This window comes from Carettochelys insculpta, chromosome 31, assembly GCF_033958435.1.
Source record: "Carettochelys insculpta isolate YL-2023 chromosome 31, ASM3395843v1, whole genome shotgun sequence".
NCBI lineage: Eukaryota > Metazoa > Chordata > Testudines > Carettochelyidae > Carettochelys > Carettochelys insculpta.
The window spans coordinates 15,125,548-15,134,582 of NC_134167.1; positions in this window are offsets into that span (position 1 = coordinate 15,125,548).

A 9,035-nucleotide genomic window follows, 5' to 3' on the forward strand; every position below is an offset into this window, starting at 1 on the left:
GGCGGGGGCGGGGGCGGGGCCGGGCTGCGCTTTCCGCGCGCGGCGCTGCGGGCGAGCGGGGCGGGGGCGCTGCTGCGGGGCGCCTGGAACGGCCCCCCCGCCCGGAGCCCCGCTCAGGGGCCCAGCGGCGGCAGCTCCCGGCCGAGCCCACGTCCCAGAGCCCCGGGCCTGTGTCCCCTCCGCCCCCGGGGTGCGAGACACGCGCCCCCGCCCCCGCCCCCGCCGGCTGATCGCTGCGCTGGGGCCCGAGGAGCTGGTCTGTGGGGCGGGCTCAGCCCGAGCCCGGGACCCGCTGTGGGCACCACCCGCCTTGGCCGCCAGCCCCTCTGGCTGCCGGGGCTCCACGACCCCGCGTCCTGCTCAGCCCGTCTGGGAGCTTGGGGCGCTGGGCTGATCTAAGCCCCTTCCGCCCACAGCGGTAACAGCCCGGGGCTCGTGTGCCTCGGGCCGGCGGCTCCGTCCAGGCCCTGGCTGGCCCTCTGGGGGGCGGGCGGCCGGCGCCTCTTTCCTGGGCTCGCCCCAGCGGTGAGCCCCTCTGCGGTACGGCCAGGAGCCGCTCTCCGGGACTCCCTCTCTCCGGGGTTCACTGTCAAACCTGGCCCGGCTGTTTGTGAAGTCACCCGCCAGCTTCCCCGCCCTGCGTGGATCCCGCGCCCGGTCCTCCAGCCACACCCTCAGGTCAGGTGAGCAAATCTCATCGCATCGCTCCAGGACCGTCAGCTCGACCAGGTCTTTTGCGGCCTGGACTCCCACCCCGAACACCCACTTCTGGTAGTATTGCATCGGGGGGAGGCCGTGTCTACATAGGCTTCCTCTGGCCTCTTCTGCGCCTCCTGGAACCTCTTCTAGTACATCTCCGGAGCCAGCCCGAACTTATGCAGCAGGGCCTGTTTGACCCATTCATAGTCCCCAGGCTGCAGCCCCTCCAGCTGGCTGAGAACCGCTGCGGCCTTCTGGCCCAGCAAGGGGGTGAGGTGTCGGAGCCATTCGGCTGGGGGAACCTTGTGCAACTCGCAGGCTCGCTCAAAGGCGGTAAGGAACTCGTCCATGTCCCCTGGGTCCTGACACTGGGCCAGCACACGCGTCTCCAAGTGACTGGCCACCCCGAGCCGCCTGGCCCTCTCCCCGCTTACTGCAGCTGGGGCCTCTTGGCGTCTCGCCTCTGCCATGGTCCTCTCGTGCTCCCGCTCTCGCGCTCTCTCCTCCCGCTGTCTCTCTTGTAACTGGCACTCGTGTTCACGCTCTCTCTCCCGTTCCTGGGCTTCCAGTTCCTTTAACCGCACCTCGAGCTCCAGCTGTCGCAGCTCTGCCACGGGGGACCCCGCCCAGGATGGACTACCGCTAGCTGAGCACGACCTGGTGGGCACCGCATCTATCTGACAGCATCGAGCCCCCGCTCCTGTCTGAGAATCCAAAACACTCCCAGGGGTCACCAGCCACTTCCTGCTGGGACAGGCTCTGGCCCCCTGGATCAGTCATTCTCTTCCAGCTGGGCAATCAGCTAAGCCTTGGTCGCCTTCCCCACGGTCAGGCCCCTCTGTCTGCACAGGCCCACGAGCGCTGCCTTCAGGAGTCGGGTATAATCCATCTCCCCACCATCTCCTGGCGTATCTGCTCCCCAGCAGAAGCTGCAGCACCGCAAAGCTCCCAAGAATCGCTCTGTCACCCCTCCAGCACCTCCCGCTTTTGTGAGGCTCCTTCCTTCTCCTGTGCTCAGTCAGCCACTGCTGGGAGCTCATCCATGGGTGCAGTGCATCCCACTTCTGACACCAGTGTGAGGGGTTCAGGGGTCCCCATGCACTGCACCCCGGCCGCAGGCAGGAGTGACTCTCACTCAGCAGGTAGAACAGGAAGTTTATGAGGCGACAGAGGCCCAGTGTCTCACAGAAGAGTCAGTGCAGCAGTCAGAGACAGTCATTCCAACCCGTCCTGGGGAGAGGAGCCTGAGGGGGGCCCCTCTGGGGTGTAGCTTCCCCCTTGGCCAGGCTGGCTGCCTTCCAGCTCCCTCTCCCCCAGCTTCCAACCGCCGCCTCCCATTCAAACCCAGCTCGGCTCCTCCCTGCTCTGTGTTCAGGGCAGAGGTGTTACCTGCCAGCCTAGGTTACAGCCCCAGGGGTCATCCTTAGCCACTGGGAGCTGCTCTGCCCATCACACACATCCAGCCTGAGTCTCACACTTGCACCTCCGACTCCATCACATCCCCCACCCCCATCTTAATCCCTCTTATGCCAAACTGGCCCTGCCTCCACGTTCACCCCCTCACCCCAAAATGCCACGCCCTCAACATAACCCCCTATTAGCCCCAAACTGCCCCCACCCCCACCTTAACCCCCCTCCCAGCCCAAACTTCCCCTGCCCCTACTTCATCCCCCAGCTCCAAATTTCCCCACCCCCACCTTAACTCCCTCTCCCCCAAAACTGCTGACGCCCCCACCGTAATCTCCCTCAATCCACATTGACCCTGACCACACCTTATCCTCCTCACCCCAAACTATCCGCGCCCTCATCTTATCCCCCTCACTTCAAACTGCCCCCACCCCCACCTTAACCTTCTCTCACCCCAACCTGCCCCACCACCACCTTAACCCCCCACCTCAAACTGCCCCTGCCCCCACCTTCACCCCCTCAACCCAAACTGCCCCCACCTTAAGACCCCACCCCTGTCAAAGTTAGACTCGAGACTCACAGTTTGTCAGACTGCTCTGTTTATTAGCAAAGCCGCTCTGCAAATACATCCAGAAACATGAGTCAAACCCCGCACCCCCCCGCCCCGCCCACACCTGGGGCTTGGGTCTCTTAATTTATACAGCACAAGAAAATGATTCCATAAACAAAGAAAAAGCCAGACTCACACTCATCTCACATAGTAGTAGAGAGGAAGCCGGAAGTATCCTGAGAAATGTAGTAATGAAGAAAATTTATTCTCTTTTCTTTTTCGTAGAAAGAGGAAGTGTGTTTTATAAATATCTTGTCTGGCACTGGTAAAGCCTCGTACTGTGGGGTCTTGCATGGATGCCTGTTTGTTGATGATAATTTCAAGTTCAGAGAGTTCATTTTTGATCATCTTTTGTTTATTGTAAAGGATTTTGATCAAGTGGTTCAAGTGGTTCATCTCACATAGCCCCTGAGACCAGGCACAAACCTTAATTTCCATGTCACCTTCAGCAATCTCCTGTTTATGACTCTCTGGTTACCTTAATTAATTACCGTCTAACACCTACTCCTCTGGTTCCTGCTTTCCCAGGCACACCTGGCTCCATCCAACCACCCTACACACAGCATCAACATAACTTCCCCTTCTTGAGCTCAGAAGCAGCATTGTATCACAGTGTGATTTTATAACGTAACTCTTATACTTCTTACATTACAATGTGACTCTCATACTTCCACAATCCCTCCTTTTGGGCAAGCTACGCCCGTGACCAGCAATTACTGGCCTACATACATGAACCGTTCCTTTTCATTCCTTTCATCAGTGATATTTAAAACCATCAGGTTAGCACTCGAGTTAGGCGTGACCTGCTGGATGGTGTGTCTACCACAGCTTTGGATACAACCAGAGATTCCTTGGAAACATACAAAAATCATTAAAATTCCAAATAAGATCGTCAGAATTCCTTGAAACAACCAGTTTCCTCGACGAGAGAAATTAAATAAGCTATTTAGCCATTTCCACAAGGAACTTGGCTCTTCGTGGGGAAGGTTTGCAATTTGCTCCAAGTGGCTAGTGTGATTTATGACATCGTTGGTATTATCAGGTATATGTACACAGCATTCTGTTCCAATGAGGGTGCAGGTCCCTCCTTTTGCTGCCAATATTATGTCTAAAGCCTGACGGTTTTGGAGGGCCACTGGTCGGACTGCTCCTGTTTCTTTGGCCAGAGCCTTTAGGCTTTCTCCGGTATCACATGATTTCAACTACCACTTGTCATCTTAAAAGCCTTTTTGCATGGTGCATTTCTCCTCCAATTGGGATGAAGGAACCACCAATAGTCTCTTCCCAGGTTCGTAGGCATCCTTCAGTCTGCATGGACTATGGATTGTGCCCTTTATAGTTTCAATTGAGGACTTCATTTACAGCATCTACTGTGACTATGAAGACCCACACGAGAGTGACAGTCCTTGCTGCATCTCTTGCAGATGTGGTGGGTGTCTGGCAAGTCCTTAGTGTGCTTTCTGTGCGCTCGCTTCTCCTCTGCTAGCTGTCTGATCTTCATCTCGCCCTTCTGAAGGCCCTTGTGTAACCCCTGCCTCCATCTGCCGCGGTCGTCTGCTAGTTCTTCCCAGTTGTCCAGCTCGATGTCTACCTCTCTGAGGTCTCTCTTGCAGACATCTTTGTAACGCAACTGGGGGTGTCCGGGGGGTCTTTTGCCAGAGGCTAGCTGACCATACAGGATGTCTTTTGGAATCCTTCCATTATTCATCCTGTGGACGTGGCCAAGCCAGAGGAGCCGACGCTGCCTGAGGAGGGTGCGCATGGTTGGAATTCCAGCTTGCTCGAGGACGGTGGTGTTGGTGACTCTGTCCTTCCATGATATTCCAAGGATGAGCCTGAGGCAGCGCAAGTGGAAGACGTTCAGCCTCTTTTCCTGGCGGGCATACAGGGCCCAAGTCTCGCTGCCATAAAGGAGGGTGCTGAGGATGCAGGCTCTGTAGACTTGCATTTTGGTGTGAGTGTACAGCTTGTTGTTATTCCACACTCTCTTGCTGAGTCTGGACAGAGTTGTGGCCGCTTTTCCGATCCTCCTATTTAGCGCAGTGTCCAACGACAGGGTGTCAGTGATGGTGGACCCGAGGTAAACGAATTTGTGGACGACCTCTAACATACAGTTGTCAATGCTGATTGATGGGGATTCAGCAACATCCTGACCGAGTACTTTTGTCTTCTTTAGCCCAAAGTCCTTCAAAAACTGCTGGATCAGTTCTTCCCAGGTTAAAGGGCTTATGTTATTCACATACGATTGGGCATCTGACAACTCCCTTCTTTTTTGTCTAAAATTACAGAGGCGATTTCGCGGGAGGGATTGAAGCACACAGAATTGCGGGAAGAGCTGAGCAGGATAACAGATACCCTACCAGAAAGCTGGTAACGTGCAAAAAGCTTTTGTCCCACACACCCAATGATGCCCTATTAAAGCCAGGAATGGCTGGCTGCACCTATCTGACATATAGGCATCTATAAAAGAGGAGTAATATCCCTCAAAGGGCACAGGCTAATCTTCCTTGCGGGGAGCAGTAACATTTGCATGGCATTGAAAGATTGTACTGTTTTTCTCAGGGAGGCTGTAGGGGGAGCAAGAAATTGATTTTCCTGTTTGATCCCAGGTTGAGAAAAAATTCATATCCCCATACCTGGTTCGCCATTCTCCAATCTTATTTGAACAGTCCCATACACCATGGGTCACAATCTATTGGAGACAGCTGCTTCCCCCTAAATTCAGCCCTGTCCCATTACAAACCCAGCACCAGTGGCCCTTTCCCTCCACCACACTTAGCCATTTAGAAGCATTTGTTCTCACCAATCCCCAAGTGTCATTTCTTTTCCACGTCCTTACAAGTGGATGAGGTCCTCCGGTTAGGTCTGAGGAATTAAGAGGAGTTGCCACGGCGGGGACACTAGCTCGTGAGTGAGCTGGGATGTGGCTGCAGACCCAACAATCAGAGACCTTGAGAGTCTGAGCTATCCACACTTGCTGCTGAATAAAAGAATTGTCATTGTCACTTCAGATTCCCCAGACCTTAAGACACCTGTAGCCAAGGATTAGGCTCCACCAGGGACACATGTTGGAGGCAAGACCCTTTCTGGTTGTGACAACCTCTGTCGAGGGAACCGCAGTCACGGTTTTATGTCCACCAGGCAGCTGGCACTAGGCTCACTACTGCTTCTTCTCGGGTCCTGCTATCTGCTTACCATCTGCTTCTGGCAACGCTTACGGTGGCGTAGGTTGTAAGGTATTGCAGGCTGTTCCTCTGCATCTTCTTCTGGAGCCAAAATTGGCTCTGCGGGGTCCCGAGGTGGTGCTTGGTCCGCTGGTGACGGTGCTTTCTGACACGGTGAAGTGTGAATACATGCTGCGATGCCGGATAGCTTTACAGCTTTCTGGGTAATGAGCAGTTCCTGGCCTGGACCCTTCCACCGGGGTTCCAAGGCGTGCTTTCAAAAGTGGTGTCGCACGTACACCCAGTCGCCTGTCTCAAGGGTGTGACAGGTGTCAGAGGTGGGTTTCCTTGGCCAGGCTGCTCGTACCTGTGAATGGAGGTGACTCAGCTTGCATCAGCCCCTTGCAATACTGTAGGAGCGTGGTGTGAGTCAAGTTTAGGTCTGAGACTGGGGTAATGGTAGCCATTGTTCGCATAGGGCGTCCCGTAACGATTTCAAAGGGACTTAATTTGTGCCTTTGAGATGGGGATGATCGAATTTCCATAAGGGCCAGCAGTAAGGCTGCTGGCCAGTTTAACCCTGTAGAGTCACAATTTTTTTCAAGCTTATGTTTTAGCACACCGTTTCGTCTTTCAACTGCACCTGCACTCTGTGGGTGGGAAGGATAGTGCAACAGGTGAGTGACATGTAATGCCCGGTCCAGATGCTGAACAATTTGTCCAGTAAAATGTGTTCCCCAGTCACTGGACAGAGTAGCAGAAATTCCCTTGGTAGGGATGATATGATTGAACAAGCATTTGACATCAGACAATGAATCAGTTTTGTGACAGGGAAAAGCTTCAGTCCAACCCGAAAACAGGCGTACCAGAACCAAAATGAATTCATATTGCTGGCACTGCTGCTCTCAGTCTATGAGCCGGATTTGGGGACTTTGCTGTGGCCTGTCTCGACGACGTGGCTGTATTTTCTGATTCACGGGCAGAGCACCTAGAACATCTCCAAGCTGTTTTCCAACGCGTAAAGGAGGCAGGGATAACAGTTAAGGCAAAAAAATGTCAAATTGGCTTGAACAGGGTGACCTACCTTGGGCACCAGGTGGGTCAAGGCACTTTCAACCCTCTGCAGGCCAAGGTAGAGGCTATAATAAACTGGCCTGTCCCAAAGTCAAAAAAACAGGTTCAATCCTTCTTAGGGTTGGCCGGGTATTACAGGCAATTCGTACCACATCACAGTGAGGTCGCCGCACCTCTAACAGATCTAACCAAGAAAAACCCACCCAATGGGGTCAAGTGGACTGACCAGTGCCAGGAAGCTTTTAACCAGCTCAAGACGGCTCTTATGACTGAGCCTGTGCTGAGGACCCCAGACTACGACAAGTCTTTCCTCGTCACCACAGATGCTTCTGAGTGGGGCGTAGGAGCAGTTCTGATGCAGGAAGGACCAAATCAACAACTTCACCCTGTTGTATTTCTCAGCAAAAAAATTGAAAGAGAGAGCCACTGGTCTGTCTCAGAGAGAGAGCGCTATGCGATTGTATATGCTGCGGAGAAGCTAAGACCATATGTGTGGGGGCTACGCTTCCACCTTCACACTGACCACTCTGCTGTTCGATGGCTTCATTCAGTCAAAAGAACCAACAAGAAACCGCTTCAGTGGAGTTTGGCACTCCCAGACTTTGACTTTGATGTGCAGCACATTTCAGGAGCCTCTAACAAGGCAGCTGACGCCCTCTCCCGAAAGGAATTTCTGGACTCAAGTACATAGGACATTCCCTATATCTGTGTTGGTACTCGGAGCATTTTGTTATTTCTCATGTAGTTGCTGAGAACGTAATGTGTGCATGTATTTATTTTCTATGTCTTATCTCAGACCTCCAGGTAGAAATCCCAGCCAGTGTGGCCAGGGGCTGTCCAGCACTGTCTGTGATTTGGGGGGGGCGCGTCATGATCATGAGGGTTTGCCAGCAGCCTGGGAGTAAAAGGGTTAACCTCCTCAGCCAGGTGGGGTTGGCCTGTAGGAATGGGAGGTAAGAATTGAATTTTGGCTCCTCCCTCTTCTGTTCTCTGTCTTTTCTTGTTTCTTCATCCCAGCCATGAGGGAGAGACACAGAATATCTCCCTCCAAGAACAGCCCCTCCCATCTTCTGTGCGTGGGGAAAGTTCAGACAGCTCCGTTCGCTTTTATTGTTTGCTGGTGTGGGAAGTGGGATCCGATGTCTGGGCGCTTGTTAGAAATGATCTTTTCCTCTCCTTGTAACTCAGTTCCAGGCCCATGGTGGCGACTCCCCATGTGTTGTACTTTGTGACTCTTCCATCTGGGCATGAGGCTCGCGACACGGATATTGTTGTAATAATAATAAAAGTTCTCTCTTTTTCTTCTCGTTGCCCTGGTATTGGTTCATGTTTGTGTCCTGGTTATTCCCTTTGGGGCTGAGATTTCCCCAGTCGTCCCTCCCTGGTTTCCTTATTGTGACTTGGGTGGTGGCAGAGAATTTTATCCCCCAAAATTAAGGTTTTTAGGATTTTGCGGGGGGAAGTTTACACCTAAACCTGGTAGATGAGGTTTTGGAGGTACTTTTGGTGGCCCCCACTTCTGCATTGCTCTTGCTTGAGTGGGGAAGGAGCCGTGACAACCCCCCAGCCTGGCTGCTCTTGCCAACAAAGCCATCACTGAGGCCACCCCAAAACCAGCGTGTGTTCTGCCACCAGCATCACAGGGGATCTGCTCCTGTCCCAGATGTGCAGTGCCCAGCCAAGCATCTGGGAGAGACCCGTGTCCCTGAGCCAGCCTTGGTGCCAGGCCCTTCCCTCAGAGGCAGCTGAGCCAGGGCTGCCCCCTCCTTGCTATTGCACGACACCCCTGGCTCTGTTTGGGGCCCTGCTCAGCGCCTGGGAGCAGCACTGCAGGGGAGACAGGTGAGTGTCGCAGTGTTGGGCTGACATGGGCGATTGGCTGGGCGTTGTCAGGGTAAATGAAATCATCCCACTGCCACCCAGAGCTCAGCTCAGCCTCACAGGGTTGGCCTGTGCTTGAAGCCTGCCCAGGACAGGAGCTGGGAGGCAGGAGGCTCAGGGAGGGGGTGTGTGTAGGAAGTAACACCACATGATGGGGGTGAAACTCCACAAAGCTCAGCAGGCTGGTGACGATAAAGGTT